Source organism: Chiloscyllium punctatum, chromosome 50 (genome assembly GCF_047496795.1).
Source record: "Chiloscyllium punctatum isolate Juve2018m chromosome 50, sChiPun1.3, whole genome shotgun sequence".
In the NCBI taxonomy this organism is placed as follows: domain Eukaryota; kingdom Metazoa; phylum Chordata; class Chondrichthyes; order Orectolobiformes; family Hemiscylliidae; genus Chiloscyllium; species Chiloscyllium punctatum.
Genome location: NC_092788.1, coordinates 42,104,552 through 42,119,746, shown reverse-complemented (window position 1 = coordinate 42,119,746; position 15,195 = coordinate 42,104,552).

Below are 15,195 nucleotides of genomic sequence, written 5' to 3'. Positions count from 1 at the left end.
TCCTTGACCTATCACCTTCATCTCGTTCCCCCACTCACCCTTTATACTCTATGCTACTCTCTCCCCACCCCCACCCTCCTCTAGCTTATCTCTCCATGCTTCAGGCTCGCTGCCTTTATTCCTGATGAAGGGCTTTTGCCCGAAACGTCGATTTCCCTGCTCGTTGGATGCTGCCTGAACTGCTGGGCTCTTCCAGCACCACTAATCCAGTATGTATTTTTCAGCATCTGCAGTCATTGTTTTTACCAAACTGATGGTGAACATGAGTAGATTGTCAGAAGAAGCTCACCTGTTTCACTAATGTCCTATGTGGAAGGAAACTGCCATCCTTACCTGGTCTGACCGATATGTGACTCCGGACCCACATCAATGTAGATAACTCCTAACTGCCCTCTGGGAAATCAAGGATGAGCAATAAATGCTGGCCTACGCAGCAATGCCCACTTCCTGTGAATTGATGAAAACAAACAAAAAAAAATCAGCAAAGGGTTAACACACAACATTAAAAGAAGCTATGACAAGAAATGAACGGAAATATAAATACTGATACCTGTAGCTTTCACTAGTACATAAAAAAGAATCGCAGAGTGAAACTAAGTGATGGCTCTTTGCAGGATGAAACTGACAAAATAACGATGAAAAACTCAAAAATGGCAAAGGCACAAAAGCAATGTTTTCTGTTTTCACAGACTACACTAAAAACTATAGTTCCTACAGAGGACCTTGTTGGGATTACTGCTGTTTGTCATTTTAATAAATTACCTAGATGAGGGCATAAAATGATGTGGTAGTAAATTTAATGATGATACTAAGGTTGGTGAAGTGTGGATAGTGCTGAACGATGTTGCAGGTTACAGAGGGACATAGATAAGCTACAGAGCTGGGCTGAGAGGTGGCAACTTCAGGTTAATGTGCAAGAGTGTGAGGTGATTCATTTTGGAAGTAGCAAAATGAATAAAGAGTACTGGGCCAATGGTAAGATTCTTGGCAGTGTCCACGAGCAGAGAGATCTCGGTGTCAATGTACGTAGATCACTGAAAGTTGCCAATCTGTCTAATAGGCTTGTTAAGAAGGCGTAGAGTATGTTAGCTTTTATTGTAAGAGGGATAGAATTTTGGAGCCACATGATCATACTGCAGGGGCACAAAACTCCGATGTGGCCGCACTTGGAGTACTGTATATTTCTGCTTGCTACATTACAGGAAGGACGTGGAACGTTTGGAAAGGGTGCAAAAGAGATTTACAAGGATGTTGCCTGTTTTTGAGAGAAGGTCTTATAAGGAAAGTCTGAGGTAGTTGTCGCTGTTTTCATTCGAGAGAAGAAGGATGAGAGCTGTCTGAATTGATCTAGAAAAGATAATCAGAGGGTTAGATAGGGTGGATAGTGTTATGAATCTTTAAGTGTATATACCTTCAAGAGATTTGAAAGGCTGGCCAGAGTAGTGGAAAAATTAAAAATGTAATATTTGGTCAAACAGCTAGCATTATCTGGGTTGCTATGAAACAAATTCAAATTTAAATTCAGCCAATCAGTTTAAATAATGTGCCAAGACGCCAAATGCTAATCAAGTTTGTATTTAGTGTTTGTACAATAATAAAACCAATAAAACAATCCAATTTTTGAAGGTATAAATATCAAACATTTTGAACAGTTGGCCAGAGCTGCAAAGAGCAGCAAACCGCTAACAAGTCCAGCCTGGCAGCAGAAAGATCTGCTCTCAAGGGCGGCACGGTGGCACAGTGGTTAGCACTGCTGCCTCACAGCGCCAGAGACCTGGGTTCAATTCCCGCCTCAGGCGACTGACTGTGTGGAGTTTGCATATTCTCCCCGTGTCTGCGTGGGTTTCCTCCCATAGTCCAAAGATGTGCAGGTCAGGTGTTAGGTGCTGGGGTAAATGTAGGGGTATGGGTGAGTTTCGCTTCGGCGGGGCGGTGTGGACTTGTTGGGCCGAAGGGCCTGTTTCCATACTGTAAGTAATCTAATCTAATCTGACAGGGACCTTTATCAACCAAAGACCTGGGAAGCAGAATCCCCAATAATAAGAAAGGAATATCGAGAAGATTCGACAGCTGCCTGGTTTTGAAATAAGAGTTTTAAAAAAAATCTTCATCAGGATTTTTTGATCGGGCTATTATTATAGAGGTGGAGGTATCAGTGTGCATATCAGTCTATTGGTTAGTGAAAGCGGCGAACTTGCAAAATTTTTGGCAATACCATGATGACTTTTAACAAGGTAAGGTGCTTTTTGGTGATTCAACAGAAGAACAAATGTCTGTGGTAAGCAGTTTACAGGTGCCCAAATTGAAAGAATGGATCAAACCCGTTCAGTTAGCAGGCCCAAGCAGCATTTTTATCCAGGCAACAGTTCGAATGCTGCCAATTAACTTCAAACGGCACTTGGAGATTAGGAACCATTTTTGCGTTAACAATATGAAACTAATCATATACTAAGAATTTATTGTGTCAAGGAGATATATATAACAGAGAGGCAATTGGACAGAGGGGGGGAGTCCACTGCTAGCTGAAAAAAACGATGACAGGGAAGTGTCATCTGTGAAAGAAATATTGGGGTCTCACAAAAAATCTCCATGCCCTGCCTAAAAACCTCTATCCATCAATAAAGGTACACAACACGCTGAGCAAATATTCTTGAAACCAGAAAACAACTGAGAAGGCATTTCAGGCAGAGAAAGACGACGGAATAAGATACAGAAATTTCAAGAGATTCCATTCTGGATGAACTTTGAGAAACTAAGTTTTAATTTTACTCTTAGTACTACTGGATTTATGAGTGGAATCCGCATTAATGAAACTGCATATCATGAAAATCTTGTTTTTTTTCCGGAAAACGTAATTAGTTACAGACTGCTCGTTCAGTTTGTTAGTGATTTGTTCACTGTTCAAGTTAGAATCATAGAATACATAGAGTAGGGAAACAGGCCCTTCGGACGAACAGGCCCTCCAAAGAGTAAACCACTCAGATGCAATCCTCTACACTATTGACTATATTTACCCCTGACTAACGCACCTAACCTCCACATCCGTGAATACTATGGGCAATTTGGCATGCCCAATTCAAGTAACCTGCACATCATTGATTGTGAGAGGAAACAGGAGCACGTGTTTGACCCCACGCAGACACGAGTAGAATGTGATAACTACACATAGACAGTTGCCCGAGGTTGGAATCAAGCCTGGGTCTTTGGCACTATGAGGCAGCAGTGCTAGCCCCTGAGCCACGGTGTCACCCTTAGACAATCAAATAGTACTTGTTAATTACAAAATGCGTGAAAGGATTCCATTTCATTGAACCATTCCTTTATAACAAACTGGGTTGTCAAAAAGGAAGTGGGTTACATCACTTGTCACACTCTCTTCGCTGGGTGCATTGCTTTTAATTATCAGATGGATGTTGACCTCCACTTCATTATATTATAGAGAGTTCGAAGTGGGTCAAGTGAATGATATATTGGTATATGGGGCATAGCAGGAAATATGTGTCTGTGTTTGAATAGATTGGTGATTTGAATGAAAAACGGTGCATTAATCCAATGGAGAGATTGCAAAGCTGAGGCACAGAGGAATCAGACACCTGGATAACAAAAAAAAACACGTTGCGTGCACATCATAGGGAGGCGATATAAATTTTCAAACCTTTTGAAAGAGAATACATTCAGGAGTAGGGAAGATATCCTACACTTTTGTAGGGTACGGTGAGACCACATTAGGAGAGCTGAGGGCCCAATGACATGAAAAGCAGTCCAGAGAAGATTCACTCAACTGATTCCTGTGAGGAGCATTTATCTCTGAAAGAACGTTGTCAGATTGGCTTTGGATCAGTTAGGGTATAGGCAAATGACGCATGATCCCTTTTAAACCCATAATATTCTGAGTAGTCTATTCAAGTTGAATGCTGAAACAATATTTCAATTTGTGCGAGAGATTTCCAGAAATGGATGGACTCCTGGAAACTGGAGAATATCCCAGTGAAGGAGTTTGTGATTGTTTTAACCATCTCAAAGGGTTCTGCGTCTGTGGGAACATCCCTCCCAGAGAGTGATGAAACGTAAGACAATGAATATTCTAAGACACAGTCAGACAGTTTATCGGCTATGAATTATGAATTAAAGTTATAGGGCATAGCCACAATCAGATCATCCATGATCTTATTACATGGCAGACTTGGTTCAAGTTGTCCAATCACTTACTCCTGATCTTAGTTTCTTTGTAGCTATTGCCTTTAGATACTGACAAATAATGAAAGCATTCTCAAGTGCAAAAAGGCTCTCCCTTTCAGAATGATGAGCACAACTTGCAAATGTGTTTTTTAATCAGCATTGCAAAAGCGCTCGTGGAAGTTTCATGGAGTTACAGAAAGATCAGATGCTTAGGTCAAAGTAAAAGCCTCATTAAAACGGCGTTAGAAATCAGATAGTTTAGAATGGATGCCGTTAATTGAGCAGATTCCTGTCAGTTGTTCTTGTAAGGTGAATTCCGTTAACAAGACCAGCATTTATTTCCTATGTTTAATTTCCATTCAGAATATGGTGGTGAACCCCAGTGATCCTCATGGTGCAGGGACACTAACTGATATGTTTCAAAGAGAGCCACAGAATTCTAAACAAGTGACAGTGAAGGGACAATGATATTGATTCAAGCCAGGATGCTGTGTAACCTTGGAGATTGTATTCCTCCCCACATGATGCTCACAGCGATGGAAATAGTGGGACAATCTCTTGTTGTTCTTATTTTGGGGAATGTACAGAGTGGTGTAGAAAGGTCATTTCTGAGGGAGCCTGAAGTAGCATTTTGAACACAGAGCTGCACTCTCCTTTTACGTACGCGCTGCCAGTTTTGCATGTTTTATTTATAAACCTTGTGAATAATTTAGGATGAAAATGTGTTGCTGAAAAAGCGCAGAAGGTCAGGCAGCATCCAAGGAGCAGGAGAATCGATGTTTCGGGCATACGTCCTTCAGGAATGAGCAAAGTGTGTCAAGCAGGCTAAGATAAAAGGTAGGGAGGAGTGACTTGGGGGAGGGGCGTTGGAAATGCGATTGGTGGAAGGAGGTTAAGGTGAGGGTGATAGGCCAGAGTGGGGGTGGGGGCGGAGATATCAGGAAGAAGATTGCAGGTTAGGAAGGTGGTGCTGAGTTCGAGGGTTGGGACTGAAACAAGGTGGGGTGAGGGAAATGAGGAAACTGGAGAAATCTGAGTTCATCCCTTGTGGTTGGAGGGTTCGTAGGTGGAAGATGAGGTGCTCTTCCTCCAGCCGTTGTGTTGCTATGGTCTGGCGATGGAGGGGTCCAAGGACCTGCATGTCCTTGGTGGAATGGGAGGGGTAGTTGAACTGTTGAGCTACGGGGTGGTTGGGTTGGTTGGTCCGGGTGTCACAGAGGTGTTCTCTGAAACGTTCCTCAAGTAGGCGGCCTGTCTCCCCAATATAGAAAAGGCCACATCAGGTGCAGCGGATGCAGTAAATGATATGTGTGGAGGTTCAGGTGAATTTGTTGCAGATATGGAAGGATCCCTTAGGGCCTAGCAATTGGACTTTCTCATTGCTATGACTAAATCCAAAGTTGCCCAATCTCTAATGGATTGTGCTAAGTTAAACTTAAACTGGGGAGTTGTGGGTGGTATTAATTGCACATTTGTCATTGTACATTCCCACCTTTGAACTTATGATGGAGGGAAGGACATTGATGAAGCAGCTGGAGATGGCTTGGCCTGGGATATTTCGCTGCAGAACAGGGCCATTGTAATGTAGGACTTGCAGGTGCATCGTAAAATAGGGCTGAGTCAGCATGACTTCGTCAAGGAGAGGTCTCGCTGACAAGTCTGGCAGAATTCTTTCAGATGAGAATGTGCAAGTTTGACAAGGAAGGATGTGATTTGATTGGCTAATTGGGACTCTGCGAAATATGAATCTGTCTTAAATTGAATTTTGTTCATCTATTGGTTACAAGTTGCATAAGTAGAGATATAAAAACATTTAAAAATTTAAAAAAACAAATTCAGCACTAGCTAAATACAATAACGATGGTGGGTCGGGGGATGTGTTATTTCTGCATCATGTGGTAGCTGGAGACATTCACTGTCTCGCTCAGCAATCCTAACCTGCGGTGTGACCAGTTCACGAAATGTGCTATCCACTCCCTCCTCAGCATCGCGGATGCTCCACAGTGAGTCCATCCGCAGCTCCAGGGCCATCATGCGGTTAAACAACAGCTGCAGCTGGACACATTTCCTGCAAGTGTAAGAGTCAGGAACGACAGACACATTCCTAAGCTCCCACATCAAGCAATAATCACATGGCACGCGTCTGAGGTCCCCTGCCATTGTAAGCTTACCTTTATATGAACTAACTAAAACCAAACAATGCACTTAAATAAATGAAAAAGATGGATAAGATATAAAAGCCTTACCTTACAGGATCGTTTTCTTCTGGTTAGTGGAGGGGGGCGTTAGGGAGATATACGTGTGGTATCTCGGTATAACAACAGCCCAGATATAAATTAAGCCCTAACCTTCCCAGCAGCCCTCGCTTCACTCTTCCTCCTCTCCCCGCCGCTCTGAAAAAATGGAGTTCGTTGTCAAGCAGGTTTGGTGGAGGTGATGGATATCAGATCCTGTCATCACTGGACTAATTCAGAGGACTCCTCTTTCCCAGTTAATGAACTCACTCTTAAGTATTTATTGTCAAGTCTGTCCATTTTAAAGAAAAAGTAATTGCCGGAGTTGTGCTGAAATGATATGTACATTTTCATGCGACAAGATTATTCAATGCGCCAATGAGGTGAGGAATAGGATGGAGGTAGAGTTAAATACATGGGCAAAGAACTGGTAGAGGAGGCAGAACTTCCGATATGTGTATCATTGGGATTCCCGAGTCCCTCTCTCAAACAAATATCTATAATATTGACATAGCAGTGATATATACTCACCCAAGCTCCAATTTCACCCGTCTTACCTGTCATACTCCTCACATTATAATCAGTGTACTTCAGACTGCCAGGCTCATTGTGTTCAGTAACCTCTGTCTGTTTGTTGTTGGTCTTAGCTGTACTGGGATTAGTCACCAACCCCGCCTCAGTCGTGTACTTGTGGACCGACAGCTCTGGTTCCCACTGTTCCCCCCTCCCCCAACGACCACACTAGTTTAAACCCTCCTGTTTGACAACAGCAAACCTGCCTGCCAGGAGATTGCTGCCAGTTCAGGTCCATCCCGTCCTTCTTGCGAACATCCTACCGACCTGCAAATCCCAATCATCCACATATCGGAGATTGCTGCCAATTAAGGTCCATCCCGTCCTTCTTGTGTATATCCTATCGACTCAGGATCTGATGACATTGGGCTGAAGTGTGTTTATGTCAACGCAATGATTATTATGGATAAGGCAGATGAGCTTCCAGCCTGATTCAATACGTGGGACCATGATGTTGCAGCTATTACAGGCATTTAGTTTGGAGAGGGACAGGACTGGGCGTTCAACATTTCCGGGTATTGTTGTTTTAGGTGAGATATAAAGGAAGGTAAAAGAGGTGGAGGAGAAGTATTACTAATCAGGGATCATGTTGCATTTGCACTCAGAGAGGTAGTACTGGAGGGCGCATCCACTGAGGCAATATGAGGAGAGCACAAAAATAAGATTGATGCAATTGCTGTGTTCGGATTATACTATAGTCCGTTCAACAGCCACCGAGACTTTGAGAACAAATGTGTGGACCAGTTATGGAAAGGTGTAATGAAAACAGAGTTGTCATTTTGAGTGACTTCAAAATCCCCAATATTAACTGGGACTCCCTTAGAGCAAGTGGCTTAGACGGGGCAGAATTTGGTGCATCCAAGCGGGTTAATTGAATCGGTATGTGGGTAGCCCACTACAGGAAGGGCCATACTGGACCTCGTATTGGCTAATGAGCCTGGACAGTTGACTGACATTTCAGGGGGACAGCATTGTGGAATCATTTTGGAAACTCCTTCAGTTTTAAGATAGCTAGGAACATGGATAAGTCAGGATCTTTTGATAAGCTATGGAATTGGAGTAAGGCAAGTTATGTCAGTATCAGGCAGGAGCTAGGGAGTGTTAATTGGGAGGAGTAACTATCAGGCAAATCCACATTTTGTATGTGGCAACTGTTTATTAAATCCTGATTGCAATATCATCTGGCGAACGTCCTCTTGACTGTTCGAATTTCAATCTATTTTATTTGAACAGATATTTCGAAGTCGCTGTATACCAGAGAACAGAAAGAGATAATGGATGATTGTGACCTGTGTCCTTCACTGAATCAGATTGTCTCCACAGGCACCTAATATTTTTATTGTGGGTCAGAGCACCACAGAATTAATAGAGCACAGACGGAAGCCATTCAGTCCTTCGTACATTCACGAGCTCTCCAACTATGCAATCAGAAAGCAGAGAGAGTTATTGGAGATAGATAGAGAGAGAGAGAGAGAATGAAATAGAAAGAAAGAATGTGAAGGGAGATGAACAGAGAGGAGAGAAAACGGAATGACAGAGTGATTGAGAAATGAAGGGGTGTGAAATGGGGATGAAATTCGGTAGATCAGGAGACAGCATGAGGAGACATAGACAGAAGATGGAAGCTTTATTTAAACATTTCCCCTGAACCAAAAGCTCTTTGTTTGGGAGCCATGCCCTGTGAGCACCATGCTGATTCTGGTTATGATCCCAGATCATTTATCTCCTATAATATCACAGAGTTGAGTGGCTGACAGCTAAACAGAAACCAATAGACCAATTGACTGGCTCCAGAGAGAAGGTGGATTAATTTAAATAGACTGTGCCAATGGTAGCAGGAACTGATAACCCCCTGAGAATCTGTGCGAGTGACTGAGCCAGAGAATCTCAGTGAGGGGGATCACTGTCAGAGGGGAAATCAGCATCTCAGCTATGGGTCAAGTAATGACTGAAAAGGTTTGCACCCCACTTCCATGGTTTAGTAATCCACATTTCACTTCATACAGCTCGATATCATGAGGGTATTTGAACAATCTTATCTCTTTGTACATTTCATATTTTGGTTTGTCGACAAAATCATTTTGTCCCTGTATTTTGTGTTGAATAAACGCATATCATTTCTGGGGAAGAAAGGACCTGTTCTGATGGGACAGCCTTTATCAGATCCATGTTGGTACCAGAGTCCAAATGAATCGCTTAACTAGGGCGATAGACAGAGATGTAAATGGAATAGGAGTGGGGGAACGGGAATCAGTTATAGGGGTAATTAGAAACCTGAATTAAAAGAGGAGGTAAGAGTGCAGAATTCAGGGTAGATTATTAACATCTCCATCACAGACATAAATAGGATAGAGTATCGAGAAATGATTAACAAACAAACTTCAAGCACACTGGAATACGAATGACAATGAGAGGAGAGATGGTGAATACAGGACTGACAGCGTTATATCTGAATGCATGCAGTATGAGGAATAGGGTAAATGAATTTGTGACCCAGATCGAAATTGGCAGGTATGGCGTGATGGGCATCACGGAGATATAGCTGCAAGGGCATCAGGATTGGGAGCTAAATATTCCAGGATATGCACCCTATCCAAAAGATACGCTGGTGGGCTGATGAGGTGGGGTTGCCTTATCGGTAAGAAATGAAATTAAATCAATAGCAAGAAATAACATAGGGTCAGATGGTGTAGCATCTGCATATGTAAAATTGAGGAAGCACAATGTTAAAGCAACGACAGTTGGAATCTTATACAGGCCTCCAAACAGTAGTGAGGCGGTGGGCCATCAGATATATCAGGAGATAGAAAAGGTGTGTAGGAAAAGCAAGGTTGCAGTGATCATGGGTGATGTCAATATTCAGGGGAACTGGGAAAATCAGGTTGATAGTGGATTGTAAGAAAAGAAATTCATGAAATGTCTACAAGATTTTTTTTTGAGTAGCTTGTGGTGCAATCCATGAGGGAACAGGCAATACTGGATTTATTGTTGTGCGAAGAGGCAGACTAGATAAGGGATCTTAAATTGAAGCAAGCCGTTGGAAGCAGCGATCATAACATTTATACTACAATTTGAGAGGCAGAAGATAGAATCAGAGGCAACAGTACTTCAGCAGAATAAAGGCAACTGCATAGGCATAAGGGAGAAGTTGGGTAGAATTGACTGGGAGAGTAGCCTTGCAGAAAAGACAGTAGTACAGCAATGGCGGGAGGTTCTAAAAGTAATTTAGGAGACACAGCAGAGATACATTGCAAGACAAAGAGGCATGGTACAGGGAGGATGAGGCAACCATGGCTGACGAGGGAAGTTAGGGATAGCATCAAAGCAAAGCAGAGAAGTATATAATGTGGTGAAGGGCAGTGTGAAACCAAAGTTTTGGGAAGCTTATAAAGACCAACAGGGGGCAACAAAAATGTTTCAGGAGGGAGAAAATTTAATAAGGAGGTAAGCTAGCCACTTAGAGATATAAAGTGCAAAAGAGAGGCAAACGTAGATATTGGAAATGATGCCAGAGAGGTCGTGGTGGGGAACAAAGGACTGGCTGAGGAACTTTGCGTCAGTCTTCACAGTGGAAGACAGGATTACTTTCCCAAAAAAACTCAACAGAGTGAGGGGAAGAACAGAGTATGGTGGTCATCACCAAAGACAACGGGTTAGAAAACTGAATAACCAGAATGCAGATAAATAATCTGGAGCAGATGGACTACACCCAAGCCTTGTAAGGGAGATAGCTGAAGGTGTAGTGCAAGCATTAGTTGTGATCTTTCAGGAATGACTAGAATCAGGAAAGGGCAAAGTGGACTGGAAAATCGCTAACGTGACACCCCGTTTAACAAGGGAATAAGGCAGAAGACCGAAAATTACAGACTGATTAACCTAACCTCAGTTGTGGGTAAGATTCTGAAATCCATCATGAAGGATGCGATTTCTGTATCATTGGATGTCGATTGTAAAATAGGGCAGAGTCAGCATGGTTTCATCAAAGGGCGGTCATGTCTGACAAACATACTAGAATGTTTTGAGGAAGTACTGAGTAGATTAGGAGAGCCAATGGATATTATCTACCTACACCTCAAGACGTCCTTTGACAAATTGCTACACTGGAGGTTATAGAGAAGGGGCACCCATGGTGTCAGAGGCAACGTGCTGGCATCGATTGAAGCCAGCAGAGAGTAAGCGTAAAATGTGCCATCTCACGATGGCAGTCAGTGACAAGCATTGCCACAATGCTCAGTGTTGGGAGCACCAAATTTCACCTTATACAGCTAACGATCTAGATGAAGGAACAGAGGGCACGTTGGCTAATTTTTAGTATTAGAATGACTAGAGTGTGGAAACAGGCCTTTTGGCAAAATAAGTCCTACACCAACCCTCCGAAGAGTAATCAAAGCAGACCCATTTTCTGCTGACTAATAATGTAATATCTGGGCAATTTAACATACCCATTTCACCTAATCTGCACATGTTTGGACTGCAGCAGGATACCAGAACACCCGCAGGGAACCCAGGCAGATATGGGGAGAATACACAAACTCCAAACTAGCATTGACCCGAAGTGGTAATCGAGCCCGTGTCCCTGGTACTGTACTAACCACTAAGCCACCGTGCCACCGACAGCCTGATGTTCAGACAGTACAAAGATATGAAGAGGGTCAGATAGTATTGAAGAGGTGGTGAGCTTGCAGAAAGTTGCTCCACCGATTCTCCTCAGCTTCCCAAACCTCTGTACTTGAACCCCACCCTTCCTACAACAACAATGATAGACTGCCATGGTCCTTAACTTCCACCCCACCAACCTCCAGATAGAATCATTATCCTCCACTATTTCTGCCACCTCCAGGCAGACCCTACCACCAGAGATATATTTCCCTCCCCACCCCTATCAGCATTCTGCGGAGACCATTCCCTCCACAACTCCCTCATTAGGTCCACGCCCCAACCCCCCAACCAAGCCATCATCCACTCCCAGCACCTTCCCTTGCCATCCCAAGTTGTGTAAAACGCACGCCGACACCTTCCCCATCAACTCCATCAAAGGCCCCAAAGGATCCTTCCACACCCCGTAGACATTGTGCTTTGTCCATTGTTCCCTGTCTCCTTTACATTGAGGAGACACGATGTCAACTTTTGGACCGTTTCAGGGAGCATCGCTGGGACACACACACACACACACACACACACACACACAAACATACACGCACACACACACACACACACACACACACACACACAAACATACACGCACACACACACACACACACACACACATACACACACACACACACACACACACACACACACACACACACACAAACACACACACATACACACACACACACACACACACACACACACACATACACACACACACACACACACACACACACACACACACACACACACACACACACACACACACACAATGACCCTACCATCCTATGGCCGAAAACTTCAACTCTCCCTCCCAATCCGCCAAAGACATGCCAGTCTTGGGTCTGCTCCATTGCCAAACCCAAGTCACCGAACACCTGGAGGAACAACATCTCATCTTCCACCATGGGACCGTGCAACCACACGGTAACAATGTCAATTTCACCAATTTCCTCATCTCACTTTCCCCACCTTATCTCACATCGAGCACTCCAACTTCACATTGTCCCTTTGAACTGTCCAATCTCTCCATCTTCCCTGTCCTTCACGATCACAATCCACCTTCATCGAACTATCGCATTTCACGCTACCATCCCCCCAGCCTCACCCTCTCCTATTTATCTTTCAGCACCCTTTCGCCCACCCTTTTCAATCCTGACAAAGAGCTCATGCCTGAAATGTCGCACCTCCTGCTCCTCGGATGTTCCCTGACCGGCTGTGCTTTTCTAGCACCACACTTTTGGGCTGTGATCTCTTGCATCTGCAGTCCTCACCTTCGCCTGCAGAAGGATGTGGGCAGTTTGGGAGATTGGGTAAAGAACTAGTCAATAGAGTACAGTGTGCAAACGTGCGTGGTCGTGCTCTTTGCCAGAAAGACAAGAGGCATGGACTATTTTCAATATTAAGAGTAAAATCAGAAGTCTGAAGTGCAGAGACTTGGGAGTTCTAGTCCAGGAGTCTCTCAAGGTAGACTTGTAGGTTGTCACTAGTCAGGAAAGCGAATACAATGATGCTATTCATTACAAAAGTGTTTGAATATAAAAGCAGGGATATACTTCTGAGGCTGTATAAGGCTCTGGTCAGACTACATTTGGAGCATTGTGTGCAGTTTTGGGCCTCCTATCTCAGGAAGGATGCACTGACACTGGAGGATGTTCAGAGAAGATTCATAGGAATGGTTTTCGAATGAAAAGCTTAACATATGTGTAACATTTGAGGACTCTGGGTCAGTATCTGATGGAGTTTCGAATTATCTGGGGCATCTAATTGAAACTTACCAAATACTGAATGACGTGGAAAGAGAGGATATTGGAAAGATGTTTCTATTGATAGGAGAGACTAGGACTCGAGAGCCCAACATAAAGGGAAGACGTTTTAGAACAAGATAAGGAGAAACTTCTTCAGCCAGAGAGTCGGGGATCTTTGGAATTCACGGCCACAGAAGCTGGAGAGACAAGGTCATTATATTTAAGACTGAGTTTGATAGGTTCTTGATTGTCAGGGAGACCAAGGGTCATGGGGAGAAAGCGGGAGAGTGATGTTGAGAAGCTTAACAGATATGATCAAATGGCGGAGCAGACTCAATGGGCAGAAAGGCTACATTTTTGCTGCTATGTCTTCTGGTCTTATGGTCAATGTTGGCTGTCCTCATCCCTTACTATAGCTGCATCATGATTCTGACCTAATGATTTATAAAGAGACACATTCCAATACTGATGACTGGCAATATCATAATCTCTCCCTCCAGTCGCAGCAGCCATTTCCTCCGATTCTCTCTGATTTCTGTCTCCTCCCCAATGTCATAATCACACAGTAATTGAAGTCTAATAAATGATACTTTATCAGAGTTCATTGACATCAATAACATCAACAGCATGACCCTTACTTGCCCCTTCTCATCCTCAAATAACAATCTGAATTGTATTTGTCATGTACAATTCTCTGTTAACATATCCATGCAGTTTTCCTGTTATAATCCATGTTTTCCTAAGCACATTTTCCCATCAGATTTTGGACTATAAAAGTTAATTCATCAATATAATCACTGATCAATAATTTCAGGCTATAATTTTCATTTATAAATGGAGAAAATCGTTTATGTTCCAATAATTCTCTGTCATTGCTCTCATATCCAGGGCAGATTCAATGATTACTCACAAACAATCTGCATCTCCAACATCCCTTCCCTCAGTCACTCCAACATATCCCATGCGGACTGTGAAAATTTGAAACGTTATTTTGAATTTTAATAAAATTAATATTGAACTGAAAGGGTTTACCTGGAGCTAATTGTTCACCAACTGTGATTATTATCAATCTCTGTGGATTCTAATTATCCCAGTGGAGCGTTTCCATCGTTAAACGATAAATGGGCTCTGTCAATGTATTATGACATAGTGTGAGAGGGAGTATCACCGACAGCACTAACAGGGATCAGCAGCTCCAAAGGGAAGGGAGGAGAGATTAGAATCTGAGAAAATTACACTCGAATGTCCCAACAATGGATCAGAATCTGTGCATATTAGACTGGAATTTTCCAACAATGGACAGGAGTTTATCCTTGGGTCTTTACTATCTTTCTCAGCCTTGGATATCATTAGCATGGCGGATCCAGGATATCCTTTGGATTATTCAAGGTGGTTACTATCCCATCCTCAATATATTTGGTGTTCCTAGTAAATCATTTTCTTTGACTGTTAAACTGGGTTGAATTGAAATTCTGCTCATGATATGTAAATAATAGGAAATGGCAATCAATGTCTTCAGTTCCAATCAAAAATTCCTTTCCTTATAAAATATATAAAGCAAATTACTATTTACAAATTACTCACAGATATGCGAGAAGTAACTCAAACTCCATAATCCTTTCTGTCCTGCACAAATTTACATTTCCATATCCTCCCTACCCACCACTCCTGTCTAATACCACCATTATGATATCCCAGTCGCCTCCTCAGCCTCAGTGCAATTCCTGAATGAACCATCGTTTGTGTTTTTGTTAAATCCGATACAGCTGTTTCTTCACATCTCTTCAAACCACGTGTCCACTACAAAATAA